Source organism: Oncorhynchus mykiss, chromosome 9 (genome assembly GCF_057628025.1).
Source record: "Oncorhynchus mykiss isolate SJ-2025 chromosome 9, ASM5762802v1, whole genome shotgun sequence".
NCBI classification, from domain to species: Eukaryota; Metazoa; Chordata; class Actinopteri; order Salmoniformes; family Salmonidae; genus Oncorhynchus; species Oncorhynchus mykiss.
This window is the reverse complement of record NC_143030.1, coordinates 42,408,205-42,422,502: the sequence shown is the minus strand read 5'-3', so window position 1 is coordinate 42,422,502 and position 14,298 is coordinate 42,408,205. Positions and strand designations below refer to the sequence as shown.

General features: G+C 40.1%; 1 long non-coding RNA gene across 1 annotated transcript; it reads right to left on the bottom strand.

Moving 5' to 3' along the window:
* Positions 1-394: 394 nt before the first annotated feature.
* LOC149981214 (uncharacterized) lies at positions 395-1,570 on the bottom strand. Its single transcript, XR_016483478.1, has 2 exons — positions 826-1,570; positions 395-472 (listed from the first exon to the last, which is right to left on the bottom strand). It is a non-coding gene; the product is annotated as an uncharacterized LOC149981214 (long non-coding RNA).
* Between the last annotated feature and the right edge of the window lie 12,728 nt (positions 1,571-14,298).

Below are 14,298 nucleotides of genomic sequence, written 5' to 3'. Positions count from 1 at the left end.
ACTATCGCCCCGTAACACTCACATCTGTTGACATGAAATGCTTTAACCTCTCTGATCTCCCAAACCCGGATCCGGTATCGTGACTACAGCCTCAAGCTCATTACCATAACGCAACGTTAACTATTCATGAAAATCGCAAATGAAATGAAATAAATATGCTAGCTCTCAAGCTTAGCCTTTTGTTAACAACACTGTCATCTCAGATTTTCAAAATATGCTTCTCAACCATTGCAAAACAAGCATTTGTGTAACAGTATTGATGGCTAACGTAGCATTTAGCATTAGCATTCAGCTGGCAACATTTACACAAAAAACAGAAAAGCATTCAAATAAAATCATTTACCTTTGAAGAACTTCAGATGTTTTCAATGAGGAGACTCTCAGATAGCAAATGTTCAGTTTTTCCTGAAAGATTATTTGTTTAGGACAAATCGCTCCGTTTTCTGCGTCACGTTTAGCTATGAAAAAACCCCTGTATCCAGGATTGTGTAAATCTATCAGCAAGCTCATTAGCATAACACAAAGTTAACTATTCATGAAAATCGCAAATGAAATGAAATAAATATGCCATCTCTCAAGCTTAGCCTTTTGTAAACAACACTGTCATCTCAGATTTTCAAAATATGCTTCTCAACCATAGGAAAACAATCATTTGTGTAAAAGTAGCTAGCTAGCGTTAGCATTTAGCGTTAGCATTTAGCATTAGCATTTAGCGTTAGCATTTAGCGTTAGCATTTAGCGTTAGCATTTAGCGTTAGCATTAGCGTTAGCATCCAGCACGCAACATTAACAAAAACATAAAAGCCTTCAAATAAAATCATTTACCTTTGAAGAACTTCTGATGTTTTCAATGAGGATACTCTCAGTTAGATAGCAGATGCTCAGTTTTTCCAAAAAGATTCCTTGTGTATTAGAAATAGCTCCGTTTTATACATCACATTTGGCTACCAAAAAAAATCCGAAAATTCAGTCCTCAAAACGCGAACTTTTTTCCAAATTAACTCCATAATATCGACTGAAAACATGGCAAACGTTGTTTAGAATCAATCATCAAGGTGTTTTTCACATATCTCTTCATTGATACATCGTTCTTGGACACATGGTTTCTCCCCTATATCAAATGGATAGGTACGAGCAGCTGGCAATTGCGCACCGAATTCCACGCAGGACACCAGGCGGACACCAGGCGGACACAAATGTAGTCTCTTATGGTCAATCTTCCAATGATATGCCTACAAATACGTCACAATGCTGCTAAGACCTTGGGCGAACGACAGAAAGTGTAGGCTCATTCCTTGCGCAATCACAGCCATATAAGGAGACAATGGAAAACAGAGCTTCAGAAATTCTGCTAATTCCTGGTTGATGCATCATCTTGGTTTCGCCTGTAGAATGAGTTCTGGGGCACTTACAGACAAAATCTTTGCAGATTCTGAAACTTCAGAGTGTTTTCTTTCCAAAACTGTCAAGAATATGCATAGTCGAGCATCTTTTCGTGACAAAATATCGCGCTTAAAACGGGAACGTTTTTTATCCAAAAATGAAATAGCGCCCCTAGAGATCTAACAGGTTAAAAGGCTGGTCATGGCTCAAATCAACACCATCGTCCTAGACACCCTGGACCCACTCCAATTCGCATACCGTCCAAACAGATCCACAGATGATGCAATCTCTGTTGCACTCCACACTGCCCTTTCCAGCTGGACAAAATGAACACCTATGTGAGAATGCTGTTCATTGACTACAGCTCAGCGTTCATCGCCATAGTGCCATCCAAGCTCATTACTAAGCTAAGGACCCTGATACTGAACACCTCCCTCTGCAACTGGATCTCCAGGTGGTGAGGGTAGGTAACAACACATCCGCCACGCTGCCCCTCAATACAGTGGCCCATCAGGGGTGCGTGCTTAGATCTCTCCTGTACAGAATATAGGGAGGAGGTCAGAAATCTGGCAGTAGGTGGCAGGACAACAACTTCTCCCTCAACATCAGGATCTGATCGTGAATTACAGGAAACAGAGGGCTGAGCACGCCCCATTCACATCGATGAGGCTGTAGTGAAGCGGGTCGAATGCTTCAATTTCCTCAGTATCCACATCAATAACGATCTATTATGGTCCACACACACCAACACAATTTTGAAGAGGACACAACAACACCTCTTCCCGCTCAGGAGTCTGAAAAGATTTGGCACGGGCCCTCAGATCCTGAAAAAGTTCTACAGCTGCACCATTGAGAGCATCTGGACTGTCTGCATTACCGCTTGGTATGGCAACTGCTTGGCATCCGACCACAAGGCTCTACAGAGGGTAATAGGTCCGGCCTAGTTAGGCTGTGGTGGTCACAAAATTTTGTCAGCAGGTGATTGTCAAGCAAATAACTGTTGGTCTCACGGTTATTGACCGTTAATTAACAAACACATTTAGCATCTCCTGGCTTCCACATAAGCCACTGATGCAGACCTTTGGAAGATCTGAATTTTAAGAAATCTAGTAAATCCATGTATTTTAGCCTACACCTTCACAATAAATCCATTATTTATTTTAGACAAGTCTAAAGAAGCATGATATGAAGAAAATGTAGTCTATTTCCGAAGACCAGAATAGCATACTCTGAGTTGTCCTTATGTTAGGTCCTGATCTGGCTATGCCAAATGGCAGTGGGCTACACTACTTCATTTAGCAGACAAGATTTGCTTAGAATTCCGTGCCATTATTTTATAGAATGAAGAATACAATTGAACAACGCTGAATGAAATAGAAAGGATATTTTCTCCAAACCATTTGAGGAAGTGTGCAGATGCGGCTATTGTGTGTTGAGTGTTAACAAAGAAATAGCTATTCCTATATGCTTAATTTAGAGTTATTAATGTAACTTTAGTTTTTCTACAAACGTTGGGCTGTATGTTTTGATGTTTAAAACATTGTAAGGCTTCATGATGCAAATCTAATGATGACTTTTTTTAAAGTGCTTGAAAGGCATAAGCTCTGCTTTGTTTTTTTGCACAGGCATCATTCACAATTGATAATATATTGTGATAGGCTAATATTGTCACCCATCAGACTATTCTTGATTTAATCGTCATTACATATACTACATAATATATGTGTGAAATTTGTTTTGATTTAGAATGGACCATTAGCAAGCACCTGTATCAAAACAGGGGCAGAGGGAAAAAATACATGTCATCTATGCACATCTAAGCTTTTCCCGTGGTTCATTTTCATGCCAGCCAGGTAGGCTATACTCCTGTTGTAAATATAATCAATGTGCTTAATATTAGGTAAGCTGACCAATAAATATAGCAGGCCTAGGTTATAGAAAGCTGATGGGATCCTCCTCTTTTTAGTAGAGGCCATCACTGTTTTCTCGCACAATTGCATAACCTATATGTTGCGCAACATGAGCTCATGCGCTCTCGTGAAGTGTTTGATTAGATTTTCGTTCACATTTGCATTGATGTCAGAGTGATTAGAGGGACAATAGAGTACTGAGTATCAGGCAGTTAGCAAGTTTGGTAGGCTACTAATGACCATCAGCAACATCAGAGCTTGGAGATGTCTAACTAGTATGACTAAACGGTCACGTGGAATTTGACTGCTCCCTGCCATCCAGGACCTCTATATCAGATAGTCAGAGGAAGGCCATAAAAATTGTCAAAGACTTCCAGCCACCCTAGTCATAAACTGTTCTCTCTGCTACCGGACGGCAAGCAGTACCGATGCACCAAGTCTGGAAACAAAAGGACCCCCAACCATAAGACTGCTAAATAGTTAGGCCAGTTAGCTATTTGGTTAACTATTTAACTATCTGCATTGACCCCTTTTGCACTAACTTCTTTGTACATATTATATGTACATACTGTATCTACCTCATTTACCCCATACCCCTGCACATCGATTCAGTACGTGTACCCCGTGTATACAGTCAAGTTATCGTTACTCATTGTGTATCTATTATTACTTTTATCATTACGTCTTTTACTTTTCTAATATTTCTCTCTGCATTGTTGGGAAGGGCCCATAATTAAGCATTTCACCGTTGATCTACACCTGTTGTTTACGAAGCATGTAACAATTGCGCTTTGATTTGATTTATGGCTGATTTAAGATGGAATTGTCAACCCTGTTACGGTCAACCCTGTTACTTTCTTTGGCACTAATGGGCCCTTATTATAGTAACTTTTGTATTTAACCTCTTGAGATGGGAAAAAATATTTTGCTCTTTATGACAAAATGTTAAAATGAGTTGAAATGCAGATGATTATTTTTTACCATGTCACACTCAAAAGGCAACGAACTGGTGGTACGACCCTCCTGCCCTAGCTCCTTCTATATGTGTAAGGCACTCCGCCATTTAAAAAAAATGGTATTGCATGGACCACTCTACTGAATGTGGAACCATCTGTCTCATATAAAACCTGTTTTCTCAATGAATAACCTGACTGTTAGCTGAGCCCCTGCAGATACTTGGTATGCATCGAGCACTCTGCAGATGGTTTAGAATTAGCCTCTGTCAAAGAAGGGGAATTTAAATAAACAGATAAAGAGAACATTTAAGTTCATCAGAAGGCTGTCCCCGGTGACCTTCAGTTTGTTCTAGCCCGTCGTGTCTTTTGTCAGAGCTTATAACATCTCCCCAATGTGCCAGGGGCTTATTGAAGAGTCACTGTAGATTACGACTCGGGTCAAACGCGGTATGCAAATGAGGCACAAAAACAGCCAGGCGAACCAAGCAGAAACGTAAAGGAAAGCAGGGCGCCTGGGAAGAAAGAACAGCTCAATGACTATGAGGGGGTTGTATTGTGTTCTGCCTTATCTGGAATAGCAAAGTAATGATTACACTTTTGTGGCTATGTATATGTATTGTGTTTTTTAATTTCCTATTATGTAGAAAGTCACAGTGAGTAGCAGCACATGTTTTTGTACGTTTGGGAAATATGCAGGCCTACGGTAAGATGACAAATCCTACAAGTACCATCACTTTGTAACTAGTTGGGGGGGTTCCTCAAACCTATAGGAGGGAGTAGCTCATTCCACCACTTGCCAAGACGCAACACTCCACATGGTGAGCAAGACATGCTACTCTGACCGTCACGCACACGTTGAGGATCTTCTGCCGGAACTGTAGATAGAGGGAAGAAGTGCTCTCTCTCCAGTAAGGCACCCTAATTATTCCCTCCTGACTGTATTCTGAGCCCAAAGGGGTTTAGGCTACAGTCAGCCGGGACTGATATTCTGGGTTGATTCAGTGGTAAATGACAAAACATAGGTTTTTCAATGGCGCTAGTGTGGCTATGCTGCTGGGTGATCAAACTGTTTCTGGCCATTGTTACGAACACCTGACGACAGCAGAAGTGAAGTCAGCATTCAGTGTTTCTTCATGAATTGAATTTGGAAAGTAATGACTCCATCTCCGACCCACAATCTCTGCTACAGTAGCTGTGTGTGTGTGTGTGTGCATATGTGCATAAATACAGTATGTGTGAAAATTTTCATATTTCCCCTCAGACTACAGACAGGGTCCTGGCATCTGCTTGAGGCACTGCTAAAGTAAAGATCTACACTCTAAAATGAGTTCTGTCAGATGATGCCAGCACATACTTACTGTTCATTCCTGGGGGCGTCGACAGTGTCTCCTCAGTTCATTACAGATGGCTACTGGGAGTCAGGTGGAGGGCGAGCTGAGGAATACACAGCACAGGAAGTTTATAGCCCAAAACTAGAGGCAAACTGTGACAGACAAGCACAGGTTTGGCTTTTACTGTAGGTCTCATGATTCAAATATGAATTTACTGTTAATGGACCATGTGTGTGATTTTTCTCCAGATTTTTTGGTGTGGAATTGTATATATTTGACAGATTGCTACAAATAAATATGTCTGGTTAGCCTACTGTCTGACTTCTATTGTTTGTGTGTACTTCCTTTACTGTTGTGTGATGTTATCCATGCACATGTTTCGAACCACACTGAAATGGCTTGACATAATATCAGATGCAGTCAGATACACGTGTCCACTCACACATACAGTGCCTTCAGAAAGTATTCACACCCCTTGACTTTTTCTGCATTTTGTTGTGTTTCAGCCTGAATTTAAAATTGATTCAATTTAGATGTTGTTGTCACTGGCCTACACACACTACCCCATAATGTCAAAGTAGAAATATGTTTTTCAAAATGTTTACAAATAATAAAAAATGAAAAGCTGAAATGTCTTGAGTCAATACGTGTTCAACCCCTTTCTTATGGCAAGCCTAAATACATTTAGGAGTACAAATGTGCTTAAGGCCAGGCACCACAGGCAAAAATTGTGATTTTGCTCCATCTATCAATTTTCAGATTTTGGGATATTTTGCAACTATATAAAATGTACAAATAAATCGGCAATAATGTATATAAATACTTTATTTGTATCATTTTATTCCAACCGCGTCAACCAAACCTACCATAAATGTCGTTCTTGATAGCATGTTTAATGTAGAACTTCAACCCTATTTTAAAACTTTCCACGTTGAATCATATATCATTCAAAGGCTTGTTTTACAGAGCATATCGTTAGCTAGTCTATACATGGCTATATCCTTTGTATAAGTAGTGCTTCGTGCTGAAAGATTAGTAATTTCCTGACATCCTGATTGGTTAAAATTTCTCACGTGCTACGCAGCACTTCCTTGTTTGAAAATATCTTCCGCGACAAATCAACGTAAAGAGAGACCAAATGAAAGAATCTCAAAGAATATACCTACAGTACGTTAATAAAAATAGGCGATCTCAGTTAGCCAATGCGAGAAAAGCAGTGAATGAAAGAAAACATTTGCCTGATCTGCAGATCGAGGTAGTGGCAATACAGGAGTAAAAGGAGTTAGCCCACGCAAATTAGTTGAGATGAAGATGACAACTAGCGGCGATCAACCAGAGAGCAGCCAGCCACCAGTGGCTTTTATTCCACATGTCTCAAACAAATCAACTTGTACATCATTTGATTTGCCCTCATAGACTTCACCAGCCAGTGATTCTGTAATTATGTAATGGTAGAATGTGCAGATGGTGAAGGGGATCGTGATGCATTTAGGAGGAGTGTTTACACTTCCTCCAGGCAGCAGGAGTGCTCCAGGGGAGATGTGGCATTTGATATAAATGTGAGGATGGTTCTTCTAGCCCACGAACTTGGACTTGGTTATGCAGCTCTAAAGAATGAGAAAAGGGATTCCTTCCTTGCTTCTCAGCCCATATCAGAGACATGACAGGAGAGTGACAGGTAAATAAAAAGGCACAGTTGCCCATTATTGTCAGGTGACTTGCTGTGTATAAATAATATGTATTTCCTTGTTCCTGCAAATGTATTCAAAGTTAACAAAACAGAGTGACAGGAAAACATAGCTATACAATGAGACTGTCGCGTAGGCCTACAGTGTCATAGGGTTGTAGCCTAATGTGATTAGTGAGAAAATTAGCTTTACATATAGTAAATGCATGCTGATATTGCTTATTATTTACATAGGTTAACATGCTGATATATAGTCGACAGACATAATAAGTACTTTTTCCCCTCAACTTTAGTTGCAGAGATTCAGCGAGGGAGAGTCAATGGCGAGTGCTGCAAAGATAATTAGAAGAGCATACGCGGATGTAGATCCAGACATAGCAGAGTTGCTGAAGGATGAGGATGCCATCATAGACATTAATGTATCCTTCTATGGCACTTGGCACAAGAGAAGATTCACTTCCAACTATGGGATAGATGTGAGCCATAGAAAACGGTGAAGATCCACACCGTCACAAAAACCTTGGAGGCCATACATTTTAAATAGAGAGGTTGCATAGAAAAATGGTACCTGTATATCATAGGATATCAAATGATGAGGTCCTCAAAAGAATGTACCATGGAGAAACCCAGAATGCAAATGAATGCCTGAACTCAAATATGGTCGCGATGTCCCAAAACTGTTTTCGTGGGCAAAAACAGCATTGACGGAGCATCCACGTTCAATGTGGGAGCCACTGCTAAAACAAATGTGATGAACAAATTGTGGCTTGACAGCACTTTGGTGACACTGGAGCAATCAGAGAGGAGTTGTGAAAGCTCATGCTGGTTCAATGGAGTGTGCCAAGCGTAGACGCAGGTCCCATGACACTATCAAGAAAGTAAAGCGTCACCAGCAACAACTCAAAGAGGGCCTTGTCTCATTTGCATATTAACATTTTTAAATAAATACGTATTGTACTACAATAGTATATTGTATTTATGTATACTTTCAACTGGTAAAGTTTTAGTCTGGTGAGAGTAAAGAAGAAAAAAATCCCTATTAACCTGTGGTGCCTGGCCTTAACAAGTCACATAATAAGTTGCATGGACTCACTCTCTGTACAATTCTAGTGTTGAACATGATGTTTTAATGACTAGCTCATCTCTGTACCCCACACATATAATTATTTCAAACACAGATTCAACCATAAAGACCAGGGAGGTTTTCCAATGCCTCATAAAGAAGGGCACCTATTGATAGATGGGTAAAAAAAAAAAAAAAAAAGCAGACATTAAATATCCCTTTGAGCATGGTGAAGTTATTAATTATGATTTGGATGGTGTACACCCAGTCACTACAAAGCTGCAGGCGTCCTTCCTTACTCAGTTGCCGGAGAGGAAGGAAACTGCTCAGGGATTTCACCATGAGGCCAATGGGGACTTTAAAAAAGTTACAGAGTTTAATGGCTGTGATAGAAGAAAACTGAGGAGGGATCAAGAACATTGTAGTTACTCCACAATACTAACCTAATTGACCGAGTGAAAAGAGGGAAGCCTGTACAGAATACAAATATTCCAAAACATGCATCCTGTTTGTTGTAACAAGGCACAAGGGCGTGAACTGGAGCTCGCTCCACATTGTTTTTATCCGCTATTGAACACAGTATATTCCGTCTTAAATTATATTGATTATTTATGTTTTAGGATATCTAAGGTTGGATTAGGAAAGTTGCTTGAAATGTTTTGACCAAGTTTACAGGTAACTTTTTAGATACTTTGTAGTCATGTTGGAACCAGTGTATTTCTGAATCAAACGCGCCAAATAAATTGACATTTTGGGGATATAAATAAGGAATTTATCGAACAAAATTACCATTTGTGACGTTTCTGGGACATTTTGGAGTGCCAACAGAAGAAGCTCTTCAAAGGTAAGGCATGAATTATATCCGTATTTCTGACTTTAGTGTCGCACCTGCCTGGTTGGAATATGTTTTTCATGTTTTTGTAGCGGGGCGCTGTCCTCAGATAATCGCATGGTTTGCTTTCGCAGTAAAGCCTTTTTGAAATCTGACACAGTGGCTGGATTTACAACAAGTTAAGCTTTATTTTTATGTATTGCACTTGTGATTTTATGAAAGTTAAATATTTATAGTAATTTCATTTGAATTTGGCACTCTGCAATTTTACCGGATGTTGTCGAGGTGGGACGCCACTGATCCGAAATAAGTTAAATGAAATCTACTTGAAAATCTGCAACCTGACAATGGTGGTCCAGCAACGATCAATGACCAATTTGGCATTGCTTGAAGAATTTTGAAAAGAATAATGGTCAAATGTTGCACAATCCAGGTGTGGAAAGCACTTCGAGACTTACCTGCAAGTGGCATTTCCCATATGATTGATGAGGATCTCCACATTGAAAATGAACGACCACTTACTAGACGTCTGCGGGTGTTATTAAAATAGGACGACGGCCTCAGGTCATTCCCCAGGGCCCGGTCTTCCGAGAAGTCATCAAATAAAGTCTCTCGGACATTTTGCTTCCGCGTTATACATTTTACATTTTTGGAAATTTTTCTGCTGTACCATTGCCATCTGCTGAAAAATTCCACCAGATGGCAACTGGCTGTATATTGCAAATGGACAAAACATCACCAAATGTACACGGCCGTTTCTCGTAAACGGAAAAGACTTCGAAGACGAAACTTGGTGAGCACAGGTTTGGCCAAATGTGCTTTTAGCCCAGAAACAAGATGGCGTTGAGGCCTCAATGCTCTTTGCGCTAAAGCCCATTTTCTGGAATGAAAGGTCAAAAAATGGTAATACAGCACTAATTTCAAGGTACATAAACCTACGGTGTCAGGAAAAATAGAACCAGCCATTTATCGTAATTTACGAGAAATCGTACTACGTCCGTTTGATGATGGTTAAACAAATGTTGTTTTTTGTTTGTTTTTAAGTTATAGATCTAGTTGCGGCGTGTTAAGGTGAAGCCGTTAACCTCTTGAACCTATAGGGGCGCTGTGTCATTATTGGATAAAAAGACGTGCCCGTTTTAAGCGCAATATTTTGTCACGAAAAGATGCTCGACTATGCATGGAATTGACAGCCTTGGAAAAACACAACTCTGACGTCTCCAAAACTGCAAAGATATTATCTGTGCGTGCCCCAGAACTAATGCAACAGGCGAAACCAAGATGATGTTTCATACAGGAAATGCCCCGGATTCTGAAGGCGCTGTGTTCCAATGTCTCCTTATATGGCTGTGAATGCGCCAGGAATGAGCCTGCGCTTTCTGTATATTCCCGAGGTGTCTGCAGCATTGTGATGTGTTTGTAGGCATATCATTGGAAGATTGACCATAAGAGACTACATTTACCTGGTGTCCCGCCCGGTGTCCTGTGTGCGTAATCAGTAAGTCCATGCGCGTTCCATTTCTTCAGAATTGAAAGTAAACTGCCACGATGGATTTTATCGTCGATAGATATGTGAAAAACACCTTGAGGATTGATTCTAAACATCGTTTGCCATGTTTCTGTCGATATTATGGAGTTAATTTGGAAAAAAAGTTTGCGTTTTAATGACTTTAATGACTTTTTTTTCTTACCCAAACGTGATGAACAAAACGGAGTGATTAGTCGACACAAATAATATTTTTTGTAAAAACGGAACATTTGCTATCTAACAGAGTCTCCTCATTGAAAACATCTGAAGTTCTTCAAAGGTAAATTATTTTATTTGAATGCTTTTATGGTTTTTTGTGGAAAATGTTGCATGCTGAATGCTAGGCTTAATGCAATGCTAGGCTATCAATACTCTTACACAAATGCTTGTTTAGCTATGGTTCAAAAGCATATTTTGAAAATCTGAGATGACAGTGTTGTTAACAAAAGGCTAAGCTTGAGAGCAAATAGATTAATTTCATTTCATTAGCCATTTTTATGAATAGTTAACGTTGTGTTATGCTAATGAGCTTGCTGATAGATTTACACAATCCTGGATACAGGGTTTTTTTCGTAGCTAAACGTGACGCAGAAAACGGAGCGATTTGTCCTAAACAAATAATCTTTCAGGAAAAACTGAACATTTGCTATCTGAGAGTCTCCTCATTGAAAACATCTGAAGTTCTTCAAAGGTAAATGATTTTATTTGAATGCTTTTCTGTTTTTTTGTGTAAATGTTGCCAGCTGAATGCTAACGCTAAATGCTACGCTAAATGCTACGTTAGCCATCAATACTGTTACACAAATGCTTGTTTTGCAATGGTTGAGAAGCATATTTTGAAAATCTGAGATGACAGTGTTGTTAACAAAAGGCTAAGCTTGAGAGCTAGCATATTTATTTCATTTCATTTGCGATTTTCATGAATAGTTAACGTTGCGTTATGGTAATGAGCTTGAGTCTGTATTCACGATCCCGGATCCGGGATGGGGAGATCAGAAAGGTTAAGGCGAGTTTCCTAGATCTACGTGATTTCTGTGATGTTCTGTACTCACACACACAATGTGGAGTGACAGTGTGGGGCTTGCAGACACACAGAGCCTGCAATAGTTACTGGCGTTCGTACCATCAAAGAGCTCTGAAACTTTATAAACCTGTTCTAGAGCTTAAGTCGGTAGTGCATGGTGAGTTGTGTGGCTCTAGAAGGTTCTCAGGCTGAGAAACAGCCTCGTCCATTTGCAATAACGTTAATTCATTTTTAACGCCATCGAAAATGACAACATTTAGAAGAGTCCCAGAATCACAAGACTAGGTGCATTGAATCTGCCTCGGCCCATAGAGACTGACCCTACATGTTTCTGGCCGAAAGCTCGTCCAGGGACCCCGTAGCATCCCCCAAAATAAATGAATTTCAGGCTCCGAATGACCTATTTATCCTAAACTCGGGATTCGGGGTTTCATCAGCTAGGCCTACACATAATGTCAGAACTGGACACACAGCTTGAATGTAACTATGCTTTTTATGTTTTTTTTAAATGGTTTTAACAGAAGGCGCTATACGTTGTGGGCCGACTCTGAAATATGTGAGAGTTGACTTCTAAAAGAGTTTGACAAAGTGAGTTTGGTGTCAGTATGTATAAGTTTGTTATCAGTATGATATCTTATTGACTGATGGCTGACTTGATGGCAGTATAATATATTGGCATTGTACATTTTATATTGCAAATGAACAGTGTACATTTCCAATGTATTTAATGAGGGATTTACCATCACCAAATGGACAGGGTGAAATCAACACCAACGAGTGATGGAGAGGAACCACTATCACTGCTCGGCCATCCCAAAATCAATTGGACATTTCTGCAGTATATTAGAGCATGACCAATTCGTGATGGTAAATGCCCATTGTAAGACATTGCAAATGGACAGTGTACATTTCCAATGTATTTAATGAGGGTTTTTCCATCACCAAATGGACAGGCTGAAATCAACACCAACGAGTGATTGGACACGTGCAATATTGTCAGTGTGAACATGCTCTTCTGCAAGTTGACAGTGTCCATTGCCAATGTATATACATAAGGACTTCCCATTACGAAATGCACATGCTGAATCAACACCAACGAGAAATTCTTACTTCTTATGACGTACTATGATCAAACATGGCAAATAGACCTTCTAGGTTGATTCAGGACATAACATAGTGATATATATCATTTGGTCAGTATATATGCCATTTGGACATTTATTATGCCATTTGGACATGGTTCACTGATATTTGGGTTCGGAAGCCAGCTTCCTATGATCATATGAGGCAAATGGACAAAACATAGGCCTTATGGACACACTCAATAAAATAAGACAATGTATGTAAGTAAGTATGTAAGACCGTATGTCCATATGGTTACTGCATATGTATAATTGACACATTTTTTTTATATTAAAAAACTGTCCAAAACTCACTTTTTATGAGTTTGAAATATTTTTTTGAGATTCTGAACATTTCCCATATGAAAATCTACGGTGTAGCACCCTCACCCCCTATGGGACTTTTGGTTTATTACACTTCGCATTTGCAATGTTTCGGTTGCAATATGGTTTTGATGAACTGCCGTCCATTTGAGTGGTATTTGCGATTGTGTATATGGTTCGCCCAATGCCAGTAAGTTGCCATTCATTTTTGTCTGTTCCATGGGGGTCTTCCCGTACCCAGAAAGACTCAAATTTGTAATCGCTGCCAAAAGTCCTTTTACAAAATATTGACCCAGGGGTGTGAATTCTTATGTAAATTAGATATTTTAATTTTCAATTACTCTGTCATTATGGGGTATTGTGTAAAACAACTTCAGGATGTAACACAACAAAAGTCACTGTACACATACACAATCTGTCTGTCTGTCTGTCCTCTCTCTCTCTCTCTGTCTCTCTCACACACACACAGACTACATGTACTCTCACACACACACATACTTTGACACAACCCCCTCATATTTTTCACTCTATTTCCCACACTTCCTAACATGCATGCATTCACAAAACACACACACAGACACACACACTCACAGGCGCACACACTCACAGTCAAGCAAACAAACACGTTGGCACGCACACCGACTAATGATTAAGAGGTCGGACGGCCTTCAAGAAAGGCTTGGAATGGGGGCTGCAGTGAATCAGAGCTCTGATGTGTCCGATGCTTTCTAATCCTATTTGTCAGAGAGGCTCAGGGCCCTGCCCACTGATGGGTGAGTAGGACCAGGCAGGGCCACGGCAGGCACTCTTTCTAGCCCAAGCTTCTCCTGCTGCTACGCAGGGGCCAGTATTCCCCTAAACAAACAAAAAACAAATCTTGGAGAATGAGTGCACAATGAGCGCAATGCATGGAGGAGGAAGCAGAGGAGATAGCGAGAGTGGAAACAAGCAGAACGAGAGGTTAGTACAGTGGTTCCCAAACTTGGGGTCAGGCCCCATGTGGGGTCCCCTGAGAAAATCTGTACGGATATCAAACAAGTTAGGAACTGTAAAAAAAAACACACAAAAAAACATTAAAATGCTAGCAAAATGCAAACAATACAGTTCTAAAATGTTTATGCTTTTTCGTTGCGTCGCTG